Below are 17097 nucleotides of genomic sequence, written 5' to 3'. Positions count from 1 at the left end.
TTCACTGACACAACACACACACTCTGCATACACTGACACAACACACACTCTGCATACACTGACACAACACACACTCTGCATACACTGACACAACACACACACTCTGCATACACTAACACAACACACACACTCTGCATACACTGACACAACACACACGGCATACACTAACACAACACACACTCTGCATACACTAACACAACACACACTCTGCCTACACTGACACAACACACACTGCATACACTAACACACACACACTGCATACACTAACACAACATACATACTGCATACACTAACACAACACACACACACACTCTGCATACACTAACACAACACACACTCTGCATACACTGACACAACACACACTGCATACACTAATACAACACACATTGTATACACTAACACACACACTGCATACACTAACACAACATACATACTGCATACACTAACACAACACACACACTGCATACACTAATACAACACACATACACTGCATACACTAACACACAGTGCATACACTAATACACTAATACAATACACACACTGCATTCACTAATACAACATGCACTCTGCATACACTACACACTAACCCACTCACTGCATCCACTATACTGACACACACTCTGCATTCGCTACACATTAACACACTCTGCATTCACTACACTAACACACACTCTGCATCTGCTACACACTAACACACTATCTGCATTCACTACACATTAACACTCTGCATTCACTACACCAACACACACTCTGCATCCGCTACACACTAACACACACTCTGCATTCACTACACATTAACACACTCTCTGCATTCACTACACTAACACACTTTCTGCATTCACTACACTAGCACACTCTCTGCATTCACTACACATTAACACACGCTCTGCATTCACTACAAATTTACACACACACGACATTCATTACACTGACACACTCTGCATTCACTACACCCTAACACACACTCTGCATTTATTACACACTAACACACACTCTGCATTCACTAAACTATGCACACACTCTGCATTCACTACACTAACATACACTCTGCATCAACTGTACACACAGCATCCACTACACAAACATCCTGTATTCACAGTACACACACTACATCCACCACAAATTGAAACACTCTGCATTCACTATACACAGACACTGCGTCTAATACACACACTACATCCACTACAGACACTGCATCCACTAAACACATTTCATCTAGTACATACAAACACACACTACATCACTGTACACACACTACATCCACTACTCAAACACTCTCTGCATTCACTACACATTAACACTCTGCATTCACTATACACAGACACTGTGTCTAATACACACACTACATCCACTACAGACACTGCATCCACTAAACACATTTCATCTAGTACATACAAACACTACATCCACTACACAAACACACACTACATCACTGTACACACACTACATCCACTACTCAAACACTCTCTGCATTCACTACACATTAACACTCTGCATTCACTACACTAACACACACTCTGCATCCGCTACACACTAACACACACTCTGCATTCACTAAACATTAACACACTCTCTGCATTCACTACACTAACACACTCTCTGCATTCACTACACATTAACACACACACTACATTCATTACACTGACACACTCTGCATTCACTACACCCTAACACACACTCTGCATTCATTACACACCAACACACACTCTGCATTCACTAAACTATGCACACACTCTGCATTCACTACACTAACACACACTCTGCATTAACTGTACAGACAGCATCCAATACACAAACATCCTGAATTCACAGTACACACACTACATCCACCACAAATTGAAACACTCTGCATTCACTATACACAGACACTGTGTCTAATACACACACTGCATCCACTACAGACACTGCATCCACTAAACACATTTCATCTAGTATATACAAACACTACATCCACTACACAAACACACACTACATCACTGTACACACACTACATCCACTACTCAAACACACTCTGCGTTCACTATACACACTGCATCCGCTACACAAACACACTCTGCATTCACTGCACAAACAGTATCTAATACACACAAACACTACATCCATTACACACATTCTAATTCACTTCCACTATACACACCACATTCAGTCCTGCATCATTGTCAGCGGACTAGGTAGGGCGTGGGCGGGCCCGGGAGGGAGGGGGCGGGGGGGGGGGGGGGGGGTGGCCCAGACCTTGTGCTTTGTCAGGGGCCCCAAAATTTATGATGGCAGCCCTGGGCTTTATCAATGGATTTAAAAATAAAATAAAAAATGAATCCATTGATAATGCCTATATGGTGAAACGCGTTTGGATATTGTACTGCTTTTAATTATTGTTAAAAATAGATTTTGGTCCTGTCTACTCTTTTGTACCATCATCTTTTATTCACAATTTTTTTTTTTTTTACTACTACCTGACTTTTTATATTTATTTTTATTTTATTTTATCTAAGTTTTTACTTTTACTATACTCCAAAGAATCCCAGGTGGGGATCATACCACCTATGCCCTTGTCATAGAGCAGTTAGCCTGCCCTATATACTGTGAGTATATTTTATATACCATAAATATTTTATTGAAAGCACTATTGCTATTTTATTATCTTCTCTCTGAGCTCCTGATACCATCTCTAAGAACACTCATCATATATCCCAGAGGCGGTGATCATACCACTCTATGCCTACTACACTAGAGCTAGTATAAGCTCGACCCAATGTGAGTGTATCTACTATATTTTAACATTTTTTATTCATTTTTTGGAACATACTGCACCATTATTGTTTCCATTTTTTATCTCCCCCCTGGCCGTCTGTCACTGCACTGAACAGGATACCCACCGTATATCCTACAAGCGGGGATTATACCGCTGCAAGCTATCCACACCAGAGCTGGATTAAGCTCTACAAATTGTAAGTAAGACCTCTTCTATTTATATTTGACACCTCTTGGATCACCCTGCACCATCATCCTTTTCATCATTCATCGCACTCTCCAATATATTTGGATACTGCGAGGAGCGCAACTCCAGAGACCAACATCAGGACCCAAGTTCCACTCGATTACCACTATCCTAATTAGGACTTTAATTTATTTACCTTGTTTATTGGCGCAGACCCATCCTTTGTTTGTTTGTTTTTGTCCATTTACTCCAAGGACACGTGAGGGAGTCCTTGTTTGGGATTGCTGCCTTTTTCCTTTTCTTAAACAGATTAGCGCTGACTCTATTCTGTGGTTTTTTGTTAGTCTGCCAAAGAACTGTTCAATGTCTGGTAAAGCCCTCTGGTCTTCTAGAGTTTTTATGTTTTCTCCTCAATCCACACATTCCGTCTGATTTAAGAGGCCACACAGAAGCCATAGCCACAGCAGATTTGCAAATAAATGTCATTGCTCTAGCATTGGATGTCTCAGCCAAACGTCTTATTGAGATATGTAGAAGAAGACCAACCTCACCGATGGTTGAGAATCCCAACCTTTGTTCACTTTTACCTTCATGGCAAACTCTGTACCTTTCCCATGTATATTAGGGTTACGGCCATTGTCATTGTCACTGAATACTTTAATGTCCTGATGTTCCTTCCCACCCTCATGTTCCAAACTTTTGTTAGAGTGTGAACTATGATTATTCTGTTGTTTTCTTATCTAGTTGTTGAATATATAAGGCTGTTATGACATGCATAATGCCATGCATAACCATATATTTGTCTCCATACGCCCTCCATGCATCCCTTTCTAATACATTTACTTACCACGTGTGCCTAAATATAAAAAAGTACATATCAAAATATAATATTTTTCACATTTTCTTCAATTGTAATTTCCCATTTGGTGGACACATTCATTACATATTGGAAATTTGAACTGATGTGTTTTTTTTTTTTTTTTCTAATATTGTGCAAATAATTGAAATATATATATATAATCATACTTTAATATGCATGAAAAAGGAAAAAAAAAACAGTTTGAGTGGGAAATACATTTTTTTTTTGCTGTGAATCAGCAACAGAACACTGCCTGTTTTTATACACATTGATAAACAGACCTGTATATTGTCAGGTCTGAGCATCAGAGACATAAACAGTTGTTATAAGGACTGCCCCACTGTCAATATATGTATTTTAAACACTCTATTGGGACAAACTAATGGTTTACAATGCTGTGATGTTTCTTGATCCCAGACTAGACTGGTGTTATGGCTAGACCAGGGTAGATCTGGCAAGAATTGTTTCATTACAGAGCAAGAGGAGCAAGAGGAGCAAGAGACATATTCATAGCTAACAGTTCTGCCTGCAACAGGTAATCAGTTTGAGACAGACAGGGTACACACAGACATGTTACAAACCATGAAGAAGGCAGAACAAGTAGCTTCCAACTGGAAAGTAGGACAAGGAACCAGGAATCGTTGAAACCCATGGCAGACAACAGCTAAGGAATTTGAAGACAGAAACCATTTTAATATTTTACCTGGGATTGTGGAATGGAGGAGCCATTCTGGAGCACATAAAAGAAACATTGTAGCAACATTGTAGCAGCAATCTAGAAAACATGGGATGATGGAGTTGAAGAGGAGCAAAACCAGAGCAAGACTAAATAGAAATAGCAAACGCACACTCTAAAGGCCAAAGGCTCAGTTTGTTTTGTTTTGTTTTTTTCAAATAATTTATTCCAAACCTGCTTCAAAATTAACCAATAGTGAGTGTTCAGAGTGGGTGACTTAAATTAAGGAGTGTGTGTGTGTCCCTGTAGTTACATATAGTTACATAGTAACATAGCTAAAAAGAGACTTGCGTCCATCAAGTACAGCCTTCCTCACATATGTTTTTGCTGTTGATACAAAAGAAGGCAAAAAACCTAGTCTGAAGCGCATCCAATTTTTCAACAAACTAGGAAAAAATGTCTTCTTGACCCCATTCATACTAGTCTTAGTATGAATGCAGATCAAAAATAGGGAATGCAAGAGTTGTGAACAAAAATTACACAAAAAATTCTACACTCTGTGACATTATACAATAATTTTCAAGTGGTAGGTGGAATGTACAAGGAATTCTTACAGATGAGGCAAGAGAAGTGTTCAATTAAATGTATCATTAAGTACACAATTTTGAACACTGAAGTTCTGCTATATTTGTTTGCAAAAATGTGAAGAAATGTCACCAATATATCGCCATCTCTACAATAATGTATTTGTCAGAAGGTAATAGGCAAAACCTGATTGTTCAACGCCCTGTATTCCAAATGATATTTGGCAACTCTTGATGATCTAATATTGGTCTCATTAGAAGCATAAATAGATACTATTGTGGTTAATTTCTTCACCTTCGTCTTCCCTCACCTTCTTCTTCCTGCAGGTATTGGGCAAAAAGTGGGTAAGGATTGGACTGCTATTGCTCTGCTATTCCCACCAGGAGAAGTTTGACCTAGCAATCCTCTGTCAGTCACGTGGATCCAATAAAATTAGGATCTCAAACAGAAGGCATTGAGTGGTATACCACCATGTAGGAGAAATCCTAACATGGAACTAATGCTCATCAGCGATCCTTCTTTAGGGTTTTAACCCCTTCCAAGTTCGTATGTGTGCGGATCACCTCTACACTCAGATGTTACAGGGTATTTTGAATAAATTAAAGAAACACTTCAGTGTTGGAATAAAATGATGTATTCCTAACACTAGTGTTCCTCTGCCTCTGCTCCTCCATTGTCCATGAAAGGATAAAAAAAAAAAAAAATATTATACTTGCCCAATCCCATGTCCCTCAGCACTGGGTTGCGCTCCTGCACTGCCGAAGTTAACTGTTGTGTGGTAAATAATGCACACGCGCGGCAAGTGCCGAATGCGCATTAGTCTTTCACCGTTGGATAGCATTGAATCAATGTGGATTTGCTTGACGATGGATGTCCTCATGCAAAGCGTTAGGATGTCTAACACCATTAGACAGAGTCAAACTCTGTGAAACTGTAGGAAGCTCCTTTTAGTGTCTGTCTGGCAGACAACTACTAGTTGCAGTCTTAGCATGGCAATGCAGTTTCTCTAAAAAGGGGGACAGGGGCCAGCAACCAGTCCAATTCAATGAGACAATAAAGTGTCTGGGTGCTTATACTGCCCTTTTAAATTCCCAACATTGGTTTCTTTATATTAAATATTCCCATTTAGGTTACAGGTGTAATCTCCAGGTAGAGCAGAAAAATGGTGGAGGACGATCCTTTAGTTGACTCCCAACTGCAGTAATTGCAATAATCTAATTGTGTTTAATTAATTGTAAGACATACATTGTATTTGCTGGTGAAACCAATTCAAGTCTCCAGAGTAGCATACATGGGTTGAGAAACATAGATTGTTAAATTAAGTTCATAAGATTGCTGCCAATGAGTAATCCAAGGAAGCTGTGTTGCTTTTGGGTCTACTATGGAGTGGGGGTCAAAATAACACAGGAGGTAAGCAATCATCAGCTACCAAGAGAATGTTCTGCGGTGACGTGACTTTAGCATATTGAGAACAAAGCAGCAATGAGAAATCACATATAATAGCTACAGTTCTATTTTATAGGCAGTCTCATATACTGTAACAATAAAAAGCATCAGCTTGTTTCTGAGCACACGCAGGTTGCAGAGCCAAGTTGCATATGGCATTACTCAACAGAATGCCTGCAAGTGATGAAGGACAAAGTGTGCACCAAAGAGAGGAAATAGGACAACAGAGACCACCACTGCAGGAGTAATTTGGCACCGGGCATTATTAAAATGTAAAATGTAAACTATAAAGACTTAGTAGTAAATGACTATATATATATATATATATATATATATATATATATATATATATATATATATTTATATATATATAATAGAAAATGAAGGGAGCACACTAGGACTCTTCTCAGTGAAAAAACTGGTATTTACTGTATCATCAAGTAATACATATCCTGTGCAAAGTACAAAAAAATCGACGTTTCGACCCTCCATGGGTCTTTATCAAGATCACCTTATATATATATATATATAAACATTCCATCACTAAATATGTATTAAATGGGCACTCCATACCCTTAAAGTATGTTAGCTTTAGTGTGTCCTCTTTTTTTTTTTTTTTTTCAGTGCAGATTTCAATAAAAATTGCCCAGAGCACATGCCTTGCAAAGACTTCTCATTGAGTTGCATTGGGAAGTCTATGATTGAACCTGCAGAATTAAAGGAAAAACCTTTCTACAGTAAGTTGTTGCCAGTTACACAGGGGAATTAAATATCTAAGACAGATCCCAGATCCTAATATTGGTGCTGGATTAATCCCAAATGTAGAAATCACCAAAACCAGCCAAACACTCCACACTTGTAAGGATCTCAGAATAATCCCCAACGTGGATCATGCAAAGTGCATACTTTATTGTAGAAAAATGGTTAACAACATGTCATAAAAATATGTGCAGACCACATAAGTGACAGGCAGTCCAACATCTTCAAACACATGTCAATTCATGCGGATTCTATCTCCCTCAGGTTAAAAAATGAAAAATACAATGACACAAAAATACAAAAAAGGAAAAACCTGCATCTGCCAGAAGGGGAGGGGGAAATATGAAAAAACATACAGTATACTGAATATACCTTCAATTAAAAAATGCATAATTAAAGCGACACTGTCATGCCGAAATTACCTTTCCCTAATCACTTTCTCTTATCTTCCTTTCTCAGGATCTGTTCTTCATTTCTTCCTGTCTGCTCTAGTTTTCTTTAAAACATAAGACAAAGTAGGGACTATTTTGTCTTGTGTATATTTCCTACGCCTGGCCAGCTATGACCAGCAGAGAAGAAGAGTGTGCTCCCCCCTGGAACCCACCAATGAGTTCCCCTACTCGCGGCATAGCGAGTAGGGGCATTAAGGAGATTTCAATAGCAAATGCCCCAGTGTGTAACTGGGCATGCGTGGGAATTTAACAGCGCTATTTAGTGGGGGCAGATGACGTGTCCCACAGCGACTTCATTTGCCCACACATAGATGGCGGCACCCAGGACCTAGGTCCAGGCACAAAATGAAGATTTAAAAAAAGGTAATATTGGCAGGGGGGGGGGGGGAGGAGGGGGGGGGGGTAGGGGCATTTGGGGTTGACTAGGGAGGCAATTAGATGTAGTGGAGTCGGATGGAGGGTTAAAAAAAAACTGGATTCGGCCATGACAGTGCCCTTTTTAAATGCATGTAATATTTTATTTAAGGTATATCTACTAAACAGAGATTTTAAATTAATTTGTATTTTGGCAGTATCGGATTTGGAGTGTCTCTTTAAGCTGCTCCTTTGTTGTAAAGTCAAAAACTTTACAAATATATTTTTACATACATATATATTTTCTTTTTAGAAAACATGAACTGTTATATTTTCAAAATGTATATTGAACCTATATTGTATAAGACCACAACACTGGATTGCTGGTTTGTGCACACTATTGTTTCCCCTTTGCGGTATTATGCAATCAAAACGCTAATCCTTTGTAATACTTTGTCTTCCATTGCCTATTGGATAACCACAGCTCGTACAGGAAATAGAACAGTTCCGCACATTATATAACAATCACGGAAAAAGAGAGAGAGAGAATTGTTCAAAGCCCTCATTTTCCCTACATAAACCTGCCCTTGTGTTTTCTTTTTTTTTTTTGTGTACATATGTTTTTAGTTGAAGTAGCTATGCCATTGGAAAGACTTCTGTTTGCTTTAACCCAGTGCTGACAGGCCAGTGTTAAACATTTAGCTCAATGTGGATGTTTCAGGTGTTAGAATAGAGTTAACACAACTTTGGCAGTCACTTAAGGTTTTTTTTGGATGTACAATGAAACCTGCATACATTCCAGTACAAAATATATGGGTATACATTGTTCTGTTTTTAATTCGTAACATTGCATTTCCAAAGAACTAACTATTTAAAAAGTATTTATCTGTTATTGTGTTCTAATGGTTAAACTCGTATTGGGATGAGCTATAAATATGACGTTATTGTTATTTGCATTTCAATGCTTGTCTAATTAACCCCTTCAGGACGGAGTCAATAGTACACGTTCTGATCAAAACAAAACGTAAACAAAAACTGGAATTTGCGCTATATGTCTGTTCAACCGTAATTCACCTCTTTCATTTTAAATGCACCCACACTTATTATATATCATTTTGTTCAGGAGAAACAGGGCTTTCATTTCATATAACATATTTATATATGAAACAATTTATTATAAATAAAATTAAAAAAAACTGAGAATTTTTTTTTTTTTAATTTGTAGTTCCGCCTCACATTTTAGCTGTAAATGTCATAATACTGTTAGGTTTTACTGCAACAAAATGCACATATTTGTAATCAGCAATGTCTCACGAGTACAACAGTACCCCCCATTAACAGGTTTTATGGTGTTTTGGAAAGTTACAGGGTCAAATATAGAACGTTCCATTTTCAAATTGAAATTTGCCAGATTAGTAATGTTACCTTTGAGACGGTGTGGTAGCCAAGGAATGAGAATTACCCCCATAATGGCATACCATTTGAAAAAGTAGACAACCCAAGGTATTGAACGTTGGGTATGTTTAGTCTTTTTTAGTAGCCACTTAGTCACAAACACTGGCCAAAGTTAGCGTTCATATTTGTTTTTGTGTGAAAAAAGCAAAAAACTAATATTTGGCCAGTGTTTGTGACTAAGTGGCTACTAAAAATGACTGGACATACCCCATTTGCAATACCTTGGGTTGTCTACTTTTGCAAATGGTATGCCATCATGGGGGTAATTCTTATTCCTGGGCTACCATACGGTCTCAAAGGCAACATAACTAATCTGGCAAATTTCAATGTCAAAAAAATGAAATGCAAGCCTTATATGTGACTCTCTAACTTTCCAAAACACCATAAAACCTGTACATGGGGGGTACTGTTATTCTCGGGAGATTTCACTAAACACAAATATTAGTGTTTTAAAACAGTAAAACATATTACAACAATAATATAGTCCATAAAAGTGCCGTTTGTTTGTAAAAAATGCAAAAAACTTAACTTTTACTTAAAATATCATCGTTGTAATACAATTTACCAGTTTTAAACACTAATATTTGAGTTCAGCAAAGTCTCCCAAGTAAAACAGTACCCCTCATGTACAGGTTTTATGATGTCTTGGAGAGTTACAGGGTCAAATATAGTGCTTGCGAATATAATTCTCTGCACTTTCTCCCTGTGTTGTCAGGTATGTCAATCAAATTTTAATTAATCAAATGACATAATTATGTTAAAAAATTACTTAAATATACACGTAGAATTTTAATATATATGCATTTATAGGTATATAAATTCTACGTGTATACTAATGTAATCTTTTATGTAATTATATGTATTTATCTCTATATATATATTTGCGGTTATTTGTATTTTATATATAGATAGATATATATAGAATGTCATTCAAAGTGTATTCTGTTTCCAATATATATATATATATTAATAACAAAATACATTTAGAATGAAATTACATATGAATATATAATTTATTTTAAATTTTGTTTCAATATTTTATTTATTTATTATTGTAATTATACATATATATATATATATAATATATATGTATATATCTATTATATATATAATATATATACATATTATATATATGTAACGTCATTCTAAGTGTATTTTAATACTAATATATATACTAATATTAATATTAAAATACATTACGTATGACGTTACATATATATAATATGTATATATATTATATATATAATATATATACATATATTATATATATATATAAATACTTTTATTTTATTTTAACATGTGTATTTAATTTTGTTTTATACTTTCCTACCAGCAGGGGGACTGTCTGATATTTTAGACAGTCCCCCTGCTGGCAGATCCATAGCCAGCTATAGGGGGCCATGTGATCGCTCTTTGAGAGCGATCACATGGCCCCCGGGGGCCTCATTTGCCGGAGGGGGGCTGCCTGGGCTCTCAGGCAGCCCCCCAGAAGAGGATCGCGGCGGAGGTGAGTACACCTCTGCTCCTGGGGCTGCAAGCCGTTACGGCGTTCTATGCCGCCGCAACGGCTTTAAAGCCCTTTAAAGCCGCGACGGCATAGAACGCCGTAACGGCGTTAAGGGGTTAATAAAATATGTCAGCCCATAAACAAGTTATTTAACTATTTTATGAATTTAACATTGCATTATTTTAAATCTAGATGTTATCGTTATTTAAGCTTTTTCAAATCAGTGTGTATTTACTTTTTTTGCGATTTATTTGTTTTTTCACCATTTTGAAGAATGGCTCATGGATTACATAATATCTTATGTCGGGGTGCTCGTACAATAATGGGTTCTCTGTTAATTCTGTTGTTTGGTGATAAGCAGTAGAGTATAGGACCATGGACCATGCTTTGAACTACATGTTTCTGTAACCTAGCAACACCCCTAATTTAAAACCAGCCATGAAGTAGATTCCAAGGCAGAAAGCAGAACATCTGGGTGGTCAAACGACAGTCCATTATGCCCCCACCCGCAGCGGCCGGCGTTCACTGACATGCTGCACCACCGAGCGGCACTCCCCTCGATCTTTGGATGGTAATTATCTTCATTTTTGCCACAAGGATACGAAGGATACATGACAAGAAGGCATGAAGATAATCATTCTATAATGTGTGTGAATACTCACACCAGGGTGTTCCAAACCAGAAGGGTCAACTCCCAATTAATCCAACTGGAACAAGTGCAAAAGTCCGGGCACACACAATGGTTTATAATTAACATACAATCTTGTAATTGGAGTTTAGAACAAAAGACTTTGTTTCAGCACATTTTTAGACTTAACAAAGTCACAGGATAGTGCCAAAACATTGTTTTTTTTTGTTCTGAACTCCAAATAAAAGACTGCCTGTTAACAAGAAACCATTGGGTGTGCCAGACTTGTGTACTTGTACCACTTGAAGAGGGTATGGGGCCACGTGAAGAAGGGACGTGTCAGCCTGGGGTGAATGTACACTGAAAACCTCACTGACCATCCCCACTAAGGGAAAAACAGCTGAAACACTCTCTGCATGGTCCACGTACCCTGAGACTATACCACACTTCACAAGCATGTCTTATTATGCGCTCAAATAGCACTGGGGTCAGTTGCCTCGTGTCCCTAGGAACTAATCCAGCACTGTGGGAGACTCCTTATCCTGATTATATACCTCCCAAAATCAGGATAGTTCCACCAAATCCGGGGCTGTTGGGAGATAAGTAATTGTATCCTGACATTCAGTATTTTCTGGAAGAAAATATGACCATTCATTTTTCAAAACAACAGCAACATTCAAAATGCTTTTGATCTGTCTGTTTCCTGAACCATGAAACAAAACTGAACACTGATAATAGCAGAATGCTATGGCCAATGCATGACCACACATTTCCTACTTTTTTCATATATACTTAGTAGTTGTTTTTGAGAGGAAATAAAATCAGAAAAGACAATATAGTCCAGAAATTCTGTGACATAGTGCTGTTTTACAGGAACAGCAAAATTTTCATTGCAGGATTAACACACATCTAGCGGATGCCTTCGTAATAACCACAGCTATAACTGTGTTAAATTCGCTTATAGATTCAGTGATTCTCATAGAGATGATTTAATTGATGCACCACAGCATTTTGCCGAACATGTACAATAGCCTCTTAACTATGTGGAAGCAGTGGATTGGATGATATCATCAATCTTGATGATCTCAGTCAGGGTGGAAGAGTAGAAGCACAGAGACCAGCATGTCAAAGGATGTAAGAATAGTTCAACTTAATTTTTTCAACCCTTACAGGGTGGGAGAGGACACGCCAACATTGCATCCTATTTAGATTCCTAATTCCTTTAATGTTTCTTTAGTTTTCTATTTAACAATCACTATTTTAATTGGGAATTTTAAGAACAACCAACAACAGTTTTATTGTCTGCAACCAGCAGCAATGAATTCCACAAACATTGAGTCACATGGGACACATGTCTAATTAATGAGAACTTTATTCAGTTAGATTTGCAACAGTGTCTTTTTAATCTCACTTGTCTTCTCAGTTTAAAAAAAAGAACATATATATATATATATATATAAATTACAATGATGATCTGATATTGATATTGGTTTACAAAACATATCTGTAATTTGTTTTGTTTTATTTTTTTTCCCCAGGAAGAACATTGGAAACATTATTCCAGTTGTAATAGTTGAAGTGTATTGTAATGTGTCATCTTTAGGAGAAGGCAAATGACGTCACTGGAGTGAACATAGAGATACCTAGGGCCGAACATGCAATCTCATATTGGTATCCAATCTTTTAAGACTTCTCAAAATGTCTACTTACGTCTGCTGTTGGGGGAATGTCATATTCTGCATTTCACAAATTTAACTTTTGGGAAAAAGCTGTAGCTACACAGTGAACATGTCACGCTCAATTTTGTACGAGTACATTTGTCATGGCATCCACTGGGCGGGATCCAGTACAGCACTTTCATAGACTACACGTCGCCAGCCACTGCACACCAGAGCCCTTTTATGGCTTTACTTTCCCTGGCTCAACTAATGATGCGAACCTGTGTGCGTTATCATGCAGACATTGCATTACATGACCACAATCAGCCAATTACTGCCCTCCTAGGGCTATTTTGACTTATACTGTGCCCTGTCATGGTTTTGGGGTTTAGTGGTTTTTCGTGAGCATGGTTTCTATAGTTGGATTTACGTTATCTGACCCTGGCTTGTCTCTTGACTTGAATATAAAATTAGACATAATTAATAATGCGCAAGAGGAAAGATGAGACGGTGAAGAAGAAAAGGGAAGTGATAGAAGAAAGAAGGGGGGAGGATTTCTGATGTGTTAGCATTAGGGCATATTACAATGCAATTTATTAGGGTACGCTGTGAAGACCACCATTATATTTCAGTGGGTCATCCCCGGTTCAAACAGACACTTCATATTTGAAAATACAAGGCTTGTTCAACCTCTGATTAAGAACCCAACATTAAGTAATTCAATTTCTATTTTTGATTCTTAGCAGTGATGCATTTAACATCATATTAAACATTCCCTGGACAACTGCCTGCAAAGCATTATTTACTGTAGCACCTCTATCTACATTGGAAACCCACCTGATAACAGGCATAGTCTAATGAAGGCATATTTGTAGATACATTTTTTTTACATGTTATATTGTATTTAATAATAATTTGGTCACTGTCAAAAAAGGCTAAAGATTCCCTAAACTATACTGTGTAACACTTCATAATTCTTATGCACACACTGTACAATTTCCACTATGTGTTCTAATGCATAAACTGAGGATATCAGAAAGATTTGCACACATGGATCAGACTAGCTCTCTCATGATATCTGGATGAATGAAGCAGCCATACCCAGCTTGACACCAGTTTATTAGAGTAAAAGGAATTAATGGGCCCAAAACAACTATATATACATTTGCAGTCTATGTCTAAGAACAATTAAAGAACTATGGGCTGGGAATCTAAACCATGACTAAGCTGTTAATGAAAATTTGCATATTTTGCACTGCCGTCTACGAATGTTGTGGAAACAAACATCTTTTCAGGATTCCAGAACTTGCCTTAAAAAATATTACTATTAGTCAACAGTATTATTTTAGAACTAATTTTGCATACAGAACAAGTTAAAGAGTGTGAGTATATAGCTTTCATGTTTATATTTTAATTGCTATCTGCTCTATATTATTGGTTTTGGGGTATTTTAAGGACTGTGACTAAAAATGCATTCACTTTCTTAGCATCATTAACTTTATAGGTACTTATGTTTTCCATTTTAGCAACATTTTACTACCTCTCTTTTTCTGTATTCACAATGCACTGAGGAATTGTGTTCAATAATTTGTCATTTAATTCTTCACACCAATAGTGTTTCATTGTTACTGAGATATGGTGATAGAAAGAAGATGAATAACTTCACAAGATTGATTAAGTGTATTACTTAGCACGTTATGAAAATTAATCTCACTTTATTTCATATGCAATCAGGTTTTGGTGGGAGAACAATTAGTATGTAAAAATACCTGAATATCGATAAGCATTCAGGAAAGGATGTGAGAACTCAATGGCGATGTTAGAACTCAATGGCAAACGATAAATGACAGAAATAATACAAAAACAACTAGGGAAAAAATATAGCTATTTCTTGTTTGACTTATCCAATACCCAGATAGAAAACAATCCAGCACACAACAATAGTCACACAGGATGAGGAAAAGGATAGGTACATATTACCTATGGGCTTATTGTATAAAGTATTAAGAAATAGCAAGGATAACAGACATACGCGGACAGAAAAGTCAAGGTGAGGGATATAGAAATCAGAATCCTTTTTTCCCTCACTTTTCACTTAGTCTGTAAGTAAAATCAACTTTCAATGACTGTCAATTTTTATTTCCCATCAATGATCTCTTTTTTGTGCAAAATGGATAGAATTACGGATCTTGAAGAAAACAAACATGTTTGGCCATCGTACTAGTTGTGTTTCGTCTATACATCAACGTAAACGTTTTAGAAATAAGGAATTTGTCTGAACCACTGTTCAGTTTAAAGGGAACCCGTTTTCCTGGCACTATAGGATCCTGGAGTGCCGCCCTCCCTCTAGGCCCCACTCCCGCAGGCCTGAAGGGGTTAAAACCCCTTCAGCCACTTACCTGAATCCAGCGCAGATGTCCGTCGGCGCTGGTTCAGGCTCCGCCCATGCTCCTCCTCCACCGTGCGCACATTAGACCTTACCATAGGAAAGCATTATTGAATGCTTTCCTATGGGGAAAGTCTGATGCTGGAGGTCTGTGAGGATGTCAAGCGCCAGATAACAGATCAAAAGTCAGTTAGGATTCCGGAAGCCCTCTAGTGGCTGTCTGTTTTAAATTGCAGCACTATGCGCAAAAGGGTCAACCCTTTAAATTCAGACAAATTGCAATTTTGTTTAAACCGAATGCACTAATCACGAATCTTACACTTGTAACCAGCCTGCCTTTCCAGGGCTGAATTTTTGCTAGCGAGTAGAAATTTTGATGCATGTTTGTTTTATGTGTTATTGTTTCTATGCATCTATAATAAGAGGTACACATTCATGCCCTTTTCCATTAAATTAGTAAATTAGTACTAAGATTTTTAGAATAACCAAAGACTATACAAGCATGGAGCTATCACATTTTTATTACACCTCAGTAAGAGCCAACAGAAGAGAACTTTGAATGGAAAAATGTTTTTATAGTACACACTTTGTATAAAACAAGAATACATTTGTGATTCGGCAGTAAGAGTACTTAATAAAAATATAAATGTATTAATTATCATTGAAACACTAGTCATTATCCTGATCATTTATGTAGACGATAAAGAATACAAACATGTGTTTAGTGTTATCCCTGTCGGTCCCCCTAAATTAAATTAAAACCAAGTGAAAAAAGATTTTAACTTACCTTTCTTCCAGTGCCGAGATTCACCTCCCGGCTTCTTGTCCAATCCAATGCTCCATGGGGACCAGATGTGCATACACATACCATAAAATTCCAATCATCACATGACCAACTTAAACTCAGTGATTTCACAGTCTCTAGTGACCCTCATGAAGACAGCCCCAGAAGTGTGTTTAACCTGGACATGTAAATATTGCAGTTTCTACATTGCAGGGTTATACTTTAGGGACACTGCACGCAGACTCAGGGCCGGCTTTAGGCCATTAGGCGCCCTGTGCAAAAAGTCTTCATGGCGCCCCCCTCCCTCCACCAAGTTGCCTGTAAACAGTCACACATACAGGCACACGCAGACAGTCACACAAATAGTTACAAGCAGACAGACACGCTCAGTTACAGGCAGACAGTCACACACACACACACACACACACACACACAGTTACAGACAGACAGTCACACATGCTCAGTTACAGGCAGACAGTCACAGAGCCAAGCACACAGTTAAAGGCAGACAGGCACACAGTCATCGGCAGACAGTCACACACAGTCCCAAGCAGACAGTCACACATACTCCATTACAAGCAGACTGTCATACACACTCCGTTACAGGCAT

This window comes from Pelobates fuscus, chromosome 2 (assembly GCF_036172605.1).
Source record: "Pelobates fuscus isolate aPelFus1 chromosome 2, aPelFus1.pri, whole genome shotgun sequence".
Classification (NCBI taxonomy): Eukaryota; Metazoa; Chordata; class Amphibia; order Anura; family Pelobatidae; genus Pelobates; species Pelobates fuscus.
The sequence above is the reverse complement of the archived record's forward strand: the minus strand, read 5'-3'. Positions refer to the sequence as shown.